Below are 10,558 nucleotides of genomic sequence, written 5' to 3' on the forward strand. Positions count from 1 at the left end.
ATTTAAGGAGGTGAATTATATCCAGGAAAAATCTTGATATATCATCCCTAAATAGTCTTTCTAGAATTGAAATAAAGAGTAAGAGGGAGGTGAATCCAGAAACACGATATTGTCTCTATCTAAGCTATGAGAAACACAATTTTTCATAGCTCATAAGACAGTCCACCACTTTGTTTGTCTCCTCGTAGATGTGTCGTACTGTACTTAGGCCTTGATTCATGGTCTCAACTCTCAAGTAAGAACCTGCAATCATTCAGCATGTGTGAATGCAATACATTTTGTAAAGTAAAAATATACTATTAATTAACTCGGATCACCTTTACAAGTCTATATTTTGAGAGTAAAGCATGCAACAAAATTGAGCAAAGCACATTGATTGTAGTTATTATATGGATCGTAATGCACATTTACTTGTTTGTGTCAATTGCTGAGTTCACAAAATTCTGTTGCTTTCAACCTGAAATACTTGTAGGATTTTTCACTCTTTTAATCATATATGTGAGGAAAGATTAAAGCTAAATGGTTTTTTATCGGAGATGTTTACTTTAAATCTTATTAGCAGTAGGAGCTCTTATGCTAGTAATCAAGATTAAATATTTTGAGAGCGTGTATATGATACTCCTACCTTGTTCTTGAAAAGGAACAAGTTGTTTATGGATCAATTTAAGCCCATAAATTGTCATGCAAAGTTAAGACGCCCATTAAGCACCTCAATGCAATGTTTTCTAGAGAGAAGTTTTCTTTTGAGAAAAAAAAAACCTTAACTTGCCTTGTGTCACTCAGTTATCCTAGCTCTCGCACTAATTAGGCTACCAAAAGAAACAAAAATAATAGTAATAGTGTAATTCCACTTGGCCAACCAGGATATAGATATTGTATGGAGTATTTTGTGATTTGGAGGAAAACAAACATACATACAGAGTGAATAGATTGGTACAAACTAACATGGCATGTGAAGGACAGCAAGAGTTGCTGGCATAAGAGGACACAACAAGATGTTAAAGTCTTGCAGAGTTGCTTACTGAACCATTCTCTTGGATTTCGAGACATATCTGAAACGGCGAACCCTACTAAGAAAATGTAAAGAAAAATAAAGAGTTATAATGTGTAAAATATAAAGGAAGTGATTTTTTGACATTTAATTATAGAAAATATTTTTAACCAAAATGTTTTAAGTGAATATTGGGGAAATACCACCCACACTTATTTGTGGAGTTATTCCTTTACAATTATTTTAGCTTTTAAATTCATACTACTTAATTCAACTCCTCAGACCCCACAATTATACTGGTATGTTATTGTATTACTTAATTCAACTACCTGTTAAACTTTATTACTCAAATTCCCATCAAAGCGCTCTCTCATTTGTAAGTGTTATTATTAACTTTTATTATATGGTATTTTTCAGAAAACAAAAATTTCATCCACCAACTAAACCTCGGAAAATATTTTTCTTGAATAGGATTTATTAACTAAAAGAATTTAAGAAAATTTGTTTACGAAAAATAAATACTGTTATAACAAATACATCCATAATTCTCCTGTCACATTGATCAGCTTTTTCAGTAAAAATTCTTTGGTTTGTCTGCTTTGGTTCTATTTGAGGAATATGCAGGGACCAAAATCGAGAATTTAGGCAATGGAATATCACCTTATAACAGATGGTCAGCCGTCTGTATATAACATCAATTATATTTATGCCTTCTTATAGAGTTATAGTGTAATCGATTTAAAGAGAGGACAGGTGTCTAGGGTTCGTTGTGAACCATTAAAATGTATCCCTGCCCTTGTTAGTTTTCTCCTTTTAAAATAAGAAAAAGGGGGATCTTTCTCAAGTTGAAGCAACAAAGAATAATCATTGGAACATAGCATTTACCAAGAAAGTTACCTTGATTTCCACAAAGTTTACCAAAATATAGCATTTCTTAATGGATACTTATCATCATCACAAGTGTAGTTACCTTGATTTCTACATTAGTTAATTTAAAAAGGCTATACCAAATGTCCTACTCCTAGAGTAAGTATTTTATTAGCCTCAGCCATTTTGTTGTTTAGGCTGATCTCGATCCACTATAATACCAGTCTTTGATGATTACCACATGCATTTTTTTATTTGCATTGGAACTTGTTGACTTTCATTAGTGGAGAGTGAGTTTCATGTGAACCACACTCGGAGGTTGGTCTGCTTGCATATGATATTTTAATTTTATAGCGACATGTGAATCAACATCCGACCTTAGCTCAGTTGGTAGAGCGGAGGACTGTAGTGGGAAAATCCTTCAGTATATCCTTAGGTCACTGGTTCGAATCCGGTAGGTCGGATATATCTTTTTTTCACCCTTTTCTAGTCTTCCACGGTGATAGTTGAGGTGTTATTAGTTAGTGATAGTAATGTAGAAAACTCACACACCTAATAATTCAGATAGAAAATTCATGAAAATGTGATAGGTCAGATGCATTTTTTACCATTATCTTGAACAAAAAAGAACTTTTATCCAGGGTGACTCTAGAGGTTGTGTTTTGGCTTTGAGTTAACAGCATGATTTGCACAGATAGATTAATTTCAGTTCACTATTTAAATTTTGATCCTTTTTAAATATCTTTCTTGCATAAATAATTCATGGGTCAAAACTTGGAGCTTGCTGCTTAGAATTTGACAGCAAATCTTAGCGGATCGCCAAAAGTTCAAATGGATGGGTAAGAACTTGCCTTGCAACAGGTCGTTAGAACTTTAGTGTAAACTGTGTCAACAACAACATACCAATATAGTCCCACTAGGTAGGGTTTGAGGATTGGGAAGGGTGATTCTATCTCTCCCCTACATTTTCTTTTTCCTTTCACCCCAAAAGTGAAAGGCGGGAATTACTTACTAAATTAGTTACTACTAGTTAACAGTGTCAACCTTAAAATCGTTCAGCAAAATAAGATGTTGCGGTGACAGGATTTGAACCCATGACCTCAAGGTTATGAGCCTTGCGAGCTACCATACTGCTTTACGCCGACTTTACTCCTACCTTGTGATAAGTAGAAATGTTGTTTCCGATAAATTGTGTCCTAACTTCAAAATAAATTATTCATAAGTCCTAGCAGATGATTAGAAAGTTTTGATAGAAAGATCATCTCACATGTCTTAACGGATCATCAGAACTCCCGTGTAAATTGTATCACAACTTTGGTACAAGTCATTCACATATCCTGACTGATTATTTAGGACCTATAACTAATATTTAACAACACGTTTTTGCTTTAAAATTAATCTGAATGACCCCAATCAACCTTCTAATGAAATCCCAACGGTATACCCACTATTTTTCGGCAATCAAGCTCAACAAAACCTAACAATACTAGATTTCAAGTTTTCCAACCAAAATATATTCTAATTGACCATAAATAATCCATGAGTCTTCAATTTTCTACATTATGTATGAAGCGGTCATGACAATAAAATAAATAAATAAAATAAGCAAATAAATTACAAAACAATAAGGTACATATATACGCATTTAATATGTTGTGAGGGTGCACAATACAACAGTTGTAACGAAAATTTAAGCGTGTTAAACTAAAACCTATTTCTTCCCTCTTAATTGTGGCTCTGAACTTTACATGAATGTCTTTACTTATTGTAGCAACTCTTACCTCTATCTGCCAGAAAGAAACATGATTCGTAGTTATTTAATCTCATCTATTATCCATTCCTATAATGCAGTGAAATACATTTTCATTATCTTATGTATCCTACATAAAATAATATGTAAATTTCTTCATAACTTAAATAAATTAATATTATTCAATACCACAGACGAACACAATCTATATTAATCAAAAAATTGTTTTTTTTCACAGTTAACCAAACACTGTGTTACTGTGCGGCTAATATTAATTATGCAGCCAAACCAAAGATCATACATTATTTTTTGGTTTTTATTTTCAAAATCAACTATACTATAATAATACAATCAATGAAATGACATTTATTTGTACTCTCGTGACAGATAGAAATCAAGCAATTGGAAAGTCATAAAGCTTTAGAAAAGTAATAAATGAGAAATAATACCCTATGGGGTCGTTTGATTGGAAACAAGTCATCTCAAGATAACTTATTCTAGATTAGTTATTTCACGCTTTCACAGGGGTAAAATAACACTACAATATTGGAATAACTAATCTCGGGATTAGTTATACTGTGCTTTTATGCAAACCAAACATAGGATAAATTCATCTCAAATATAATTCCGAGATTATTTATCCTTATCCCTCGTACCAAACGAGCTCTCGGCTTGAAGGTGACCCTATGCCAACCGTCGGTGGCTCATAATGGATGGAGTAAAATAATACTCGTAAGAGTAAGCGGTAGAAAAGATTTATAATTATCAATATAGAAAATGTACATTGTCAACGAAAGAATCAGCTTGAGTGTCGGCAGATTCCTAATTACATAGCTACTGTTTCCCACAATCTGCCAACCACAAAATAGGTCCCCACAAATATATCTTCTTTTTTGCTAAGAAAGATTCACAATCTCGTTTTTCATATTTTTCATTTTCTAATCTTAAAAATTTCATCAAATGAGACAAGTTGTTAAAAAGATTGGTTCTCCTAAATTTCTCCACACACTCAAGATTGTAGTACAAAAACAAGAGCCCAAGAAGAAAAAATTAGTCTTTGTAGCTAAGGCGAAAAAAGATAGGAAAATGACTGGTCTTATTGAAAAATAAATATATGATTATGCATCTGAAAACATCTCACTTTGATAATTGATACGTATAAGTTTCTAGTTTTATTAAAGTTGTCCCTCTTCCGCATTCTGCGCTTTTATTACTTGCGGACTCTTAAATAAATGCAACAATTGATGGTGTAACAAACTTCTTACTTGAAAACCGAATGAACTTGATATGAGTATTACAAAATTGGATTATGTCACCTATATTTTTTTGTAAGTAATAAAATCAAAATATCATTATTTTGTTATTTGTATCTTTCATGGAAACCACGAGCAGTTAAGTGAGTGGCCAGAAAATAATTGATCATGCTAATTAAATTTCGAAAATAAATAACGAACCTGGCCCTCACAGAGATTTATCATTTCTGTTCAGATCGTCTGATTTTTGGACTGGTGCCTTTAGTGGAATTCGATTTGATACCATTGAGAAAGAATTTTCTTTGCAAGTATTGAAACTAGAAAGCAACATTTTATCAGATTTTAATAATTTTTAATATTCTTTGATCGTTTGGTTAATTTGTTTATTATAATTGTTCTGGTTTAGGAAGGACATCATATAGTACCTCCTGGTCAACGAACTTGCTCTTCTCTCTTTAATGCGTTTGTACCATCCACTTCTTTTTACATATAATAATATTGATATGTGTTGTTAGTTGTTACATATGAAAATTACTATCAATGTGATCCATTTAAACTAAAATAATTGTGCAATGTTCTGCATTGATCAACGGGTAGAATCCATAATAGAGATAGTTGTTTGGGTCAAAATTCGTATTTAACTCAAATAATTGAATTTGTGCTGAGGATAACTCTAGTTGGTAGTAATTTGATTAAGACAAAAGAATTAAGATAGGTAATTTCTTAGTTATTGATAAAGAATAGATAAAAAATAGATAAATAGAAAGGAAAGAGTAAACTTATTCCAATATTGATGAACAACAATAGCGTAGTTCTTAATCTTCAAGAATGAATGAAAGCTTGATGACCAAAGAATAAAAGTGACAATAAGCAAGAAATAATGATAATAGTGTCTTTTTTCAGTAAGTCTTGGATGCCTCCTTCTATCAATGAAAATTCTATTTATAGGTAAATGACCCTATCTGGTGCTCTTCCCGTTGTGTGTTTGTAACGGCAATCATTAATTGATGAATTAATGATTGTCATTTAATTTCCTTGATTTTGACCGTTAATAATCGTTTCAGCCGTTACTGAATTAATTCCATTTAATGCACAATAAAGAGGGTCTTATCTGTTGTTTCTGTTGATGTTCTTACCGTTGACAAAATCTGTTGCCTTTCCGTAAATGCTATGTTCGGCATTACCATCTAATATTTATTCGTCATTGAATAAACTGACACATGTCAACTACACATTGGTCCACGTGTCAGGTACATTTTTTACCCATACAGATAGTCCCTCAATTTTTCGGGTTCATCACAAAGATGTTCCCGAGAAATTGTCTTACCGTTTTTCATCAATCCTCTTTTATATATACATTTGGATCTTCTTTCCGTGGAAGAGGAAACGTTGTAACTTGTAGCAGATCATGGCCCACTGGTGTGATGAATACGAGGCATAATCACAGAAGTTGAAAAGACTCGCATTAAATGATAAAGTTAGACGTGGGCCACGTGGCCGTTGCCGTGCCCTACATGTTCTCACCGTTTCCCAAGGTAATGATGGCGGTTTTACCTTTTCTACAAAAAATTTAAATTCTACCTTCTCATTATCTCAAATTTTCCGCTCCAAAATTTTCAATTTTCTAATTCTTTCGCCTCTTTTCTTTCTTCTTTGACTTCTTTGATTTCTTCAATCTCTACTCATGTCTTCCTCTTTATCTTCTCAAAATATTTCATCAAAAAAGACCATTAATGTCGATGCTCTTCCCCCTCATGTTGGTGTTGAAAAACCTAAGAACAAATTGCCCCCAAGAAATTTATGGATGACGCTATAGCTGCTGCTATTAACCCACGACCTTCATCTTCATCAACTTCTGATGTTGGCGACGATGAGGTTGATATGGTTAATATACATTTGCCTTCTGTTGATAATGTGATTCCAAAGAATCCTTCACATACTTCATATCTAAAGATTATTCTTTCAAAAGGTGATAACCGTGATATTTCGGAGCTAGACGGGGAAAGAATGGTTTTCGTTTCTTCAGTTATTTCTAATGTTACTGAAGAATATCTTGGTTCTGTCCGGGAAAGGTGTCATTGGACGAATCCTGATCTCAATATCGTAGTTCCGGGAAAGGATATGCCTGCAACTGCTCATCTTCCCAGTCTTTCGGCGGTGTATCTCTATCCTTTTATTATTGGCTTTTCTTTGCCTCTTCCACCATTGATAGAAGAATTGTGTCGTCGCTTGAACATTTGTGTGGCACAAATTACACCTGGGTCTGGCGATTGTTTCAATTGCTCGAGCATGTTGCTCGTCTGGCCGGGATGAATATTACTCTCAACCATATTTTATATTTGAATTCGATTCGTTTTATCCGTGGCTCTATGATCATGATCATGTTTAGAGCTCGGGGATCTAGTAAATTGTTTGATGACCCCAAAAATGGTCAAGACCGGCATTGGGGTAAAGAGTTCGTATTTATCTCCACTGCTCAGCTAGTGAACGAGGATGCTAGTACCTTCCTGGAGAAATGGAACGTGAGAGGTAATATTATTTTTAAAGATTTTTTATTTCCTCAATTCTTCTCTTTAAACTTCACCTTTTTTCGGTAGCTTTTAATCCTGGATGGATTAAAACCCTCAAACATAAGGGAATTTACTGAAGTTGTGATAAGCTTCGGTAAATGTTCGTGAATGGGGGGGCGTATGCCATTGCTAAGAATATTCCTACTCCTAAAGAGACGAAACCAGATGGAGATTCTACGAAAGGCAGAGGACGTGATTTTTGAAGAAATATCTTACTTTGCAAGTGATGAAAGAACCTATCTCATACTTCTTTTGTTCTTCTCAGGTTTTTCGAAAAAGGTGATAACAAAGAAACGTTTGATTCTTCGGAGCGATGACGAATCGGCGTTAGAAAAAATAAGATCTTTTATTGGCAAGAGGTCTAATGCCGAATTTAAGGATTCCAATGCTATTGGGGAGCCTGATTGAAGAAGAAAAGACTGAAAAAGCAATATTTTGCGGAGTTGTTAGATGGTGGAGCCTAGAAAACAGGAGGTATGCCTAGTGAATTTAGGCTGATCGATGAGAGCACTGATTCTGATGAAGACTCTCCTTTAGTTTTACATCGTCACGGGGGGGTTGAGTTTCCTCCTTCTTCTAATATTGTTGTCGTTTCATATGAATCTCCGGTGAAGGAGAAGGAAAATTTACAAGGTGTTTCTGAATACCATAATAAAGGTGACGTCATGGCTCCTGAGGCGGATACCACTGATAATATTGTTGCCGATACAATTAAGACCCGTCTTCCTGATACTGTTGATGAAGCTAATATTGGAGATTTGGTCAACACTGAAAACATTGATGCCGGTGTTGCTAATATCCCCACTGATTCTTCTACTTCTCCTTTCCAAAATCAAGGAACAAGTACTCACACTATTCCTCATAATACAGCTCAACCCGTTTCCCGCTTTCACGTTATTGATAAAGGAAAAATTGTTTGGAAAGAAGGCAATACTTTGCACGGGGTTGATTCTCGGGTACAACTTCTTCAGGCAGATGATCCCACCACTATGTGGATGAAGATCTTTATTCCTCTTGCCATTAATCATAACTGTTCTTTTAAATTGTCAGATAAGGACAATCTTTTGGCCAATCCTCACGTGATGAGTCGTTTTGCTCATAACTATATTGGTCCTAAAGAGAATATGATTTGAAAATATATGCCTACTCGCCAAATGGATATGGTTGGTCTCAGGCTTATGATTCAGGCTCAGACATATTTATGTGGGAGTCTTGAACGTTCTGAAGGTGAGGCCAAACTTATCAAAAAGCTTCGTGAAGAGAACACCGTACTTACTGAGGAAGTGGAAGTTTTCAAGGCGAAATGCAACTCTTCTGTTGCGGAGTTGGATAGGGCCAAAGATGAGCTAGTGGCGCATCGGGCTAAGGAGAGAAATTTTCGAAAACGGATTGATGAGCTTGAAAAAGAAAAAGCCGAAGCTTTTCGCATAGCAAAGCAGGAAGAGTTGGTTATCAATGATCTAAAGCAAAAGTTAATGGAATCGAATCAGCTTCAAATTGATCTCCAAAACAAATTGTGGGATCAAAATGCCAAATTCAACAAACTTGAATCTAATTTTCATGCTTTGGAATTGAAAAATGTCAAAAATTCTGGTGAACTCGCACAAGCTTTGATTGATCTAGATCAAAGTAAACATGATATCCATGCTCTCCGGAAAGAGTTGGCAGATAAAGATCGGGATCTTCAAAAGAAAAGTATTGCCTTGGCAGAGAATCATAAAAAAAATCAGAATTTATGGGTCACTCCAAAAAATTGTGTGAGCACTCAAAATAACTCTTGGAATAAAATAATATGTACAAGCGACAAATTGAAAACATGGAGAAGGAATTTGAAGATGAAAAACAAAAAATTCTTAGTTGGGCGGTTATCAAGGCTCGTCATGATTTCTTGAAGACTTTTGAACCTACTTCTTTTGATCATGTTCAAGCTCTCGCCATTGCTGAGCGGAATATGAAAGAGGCTGAAGAAATCCTTGGATATGATGAGGATGAATCTATGGCTGAAGAAGAAATGAGCGAAGAAGAAGAGGATGCTGGTACTTCAGATGAAATTGATATGTTATTTTTAGAAGTATCCATTCCCGCTTCTGAAGATACCGTAATCGGAGAAGATCCGAAGATTGATCCGAACGTTGAGAACGTTCCCGAGAGCATTCATGTGCAAATTGACCAAGATGCCCTTCTTCCCTCTTCTTTGACAGTTTCTTCTTCTCATGTTTGAATGTTTTATTTTCTATCTCCTTCTCTTGTAAGGCTTTGTTTTTCCTGAACAAAATTTCTTTTATTCATGCTTCGCTTTTATTATAAACAATCTCTTGGAAGTATTCTCTAATTAAAATCTTTCGCGGGTGATCAATCCGATCAAGATTTTAAATATCAGAATCCTTGTAAGTAGACCTGTAATTTTAATTTTGGGAAGTTTTGACTTCTGTGGTAAAAAATTCGTATGTCAAATTCCATTTTTACTAACAAATGGAATTAGAAACTTCCAGCATTATCAATGTATTACTAGCATGTATGATTAGAATCATGAATACTATCTAAAAATATGATCGGGATCATGAATATAATTAATTTAAAATAATATGATCGGAATCATGACTATAATCAATAGAACTCAATTGAAAATAGTAATATGATCGGAATCATGAATATAATTGTCACGACCCAGCTAGGGGCCGCGACGGGTACCCGGAGCTGACCACCGAGCACCACTCGCTCTACTACTCACTCTACTCTACTAATGGCCTTTTTATCTCATTTATACACAAAGCATGGAAAAATCATAGTTTATATGAAAACATAAATACTTTTATATCTATATAGAGATCTTTAGTATATCAAAATAATAAGTGCACATGTACATGAAAGATGTGAGACCATACTACCCACACTGCGCATCTACGAGCCTCTACTGACATACTATACAAATAGACGGAACAAGACTCCGTCGTGCCCGGATATACATATGTGTCAAAAGGATAATCATAAGCACCTCCGAACAATTGAGTGCTTTCAATCAGCTGACAGCTCCTAAGAATCTGGATCGAGCTCGCCTCCCTGTCTACCTGTGGGCATGAACACAGCGTCCAAAGAAAAGGACGTCAGTACGAATATTGTACTGAGT

The 10,558-nt window shown here is 34.8% G+C and overlaps 1 non-coding gene across 1 annotated transcript; it reads left to right on the top strand.

Annotated features, from left to right (window-relative positions):
* Positions 1–2,230: 2,230 nt before the first annotated feature.
* On the top strand, positions 2,231–2,322 carry TRNAY-GUA (transfer RNA tyrosine (anticodon GUA)). Its single transcript is given in 2 exon segments — positions 2,231–2,267; positions 2,287–2,322. It is a non-coding gene; the product is annotated as a tRNA-Tyr (tRNA).
* The last annotated feature ends 8,236 nt before the right edge of the window (positions 2,323–10,558 follow it).

The sequence above is a fragment of the Lycium barbarum genome, chromosome 2 (assembly GCF_019175385.1).
Source record: "Lycium barbarum isolate Lr01 chromosome 2, ASM1917538v2, whole genome shotgun sequence".
Lineage (NCBI taxonomy): Eukaryota > Viridiplantae > Streptophyta > Magnoliopsida > Solanales > Solanaceae > Lycium > Lycium barbarum.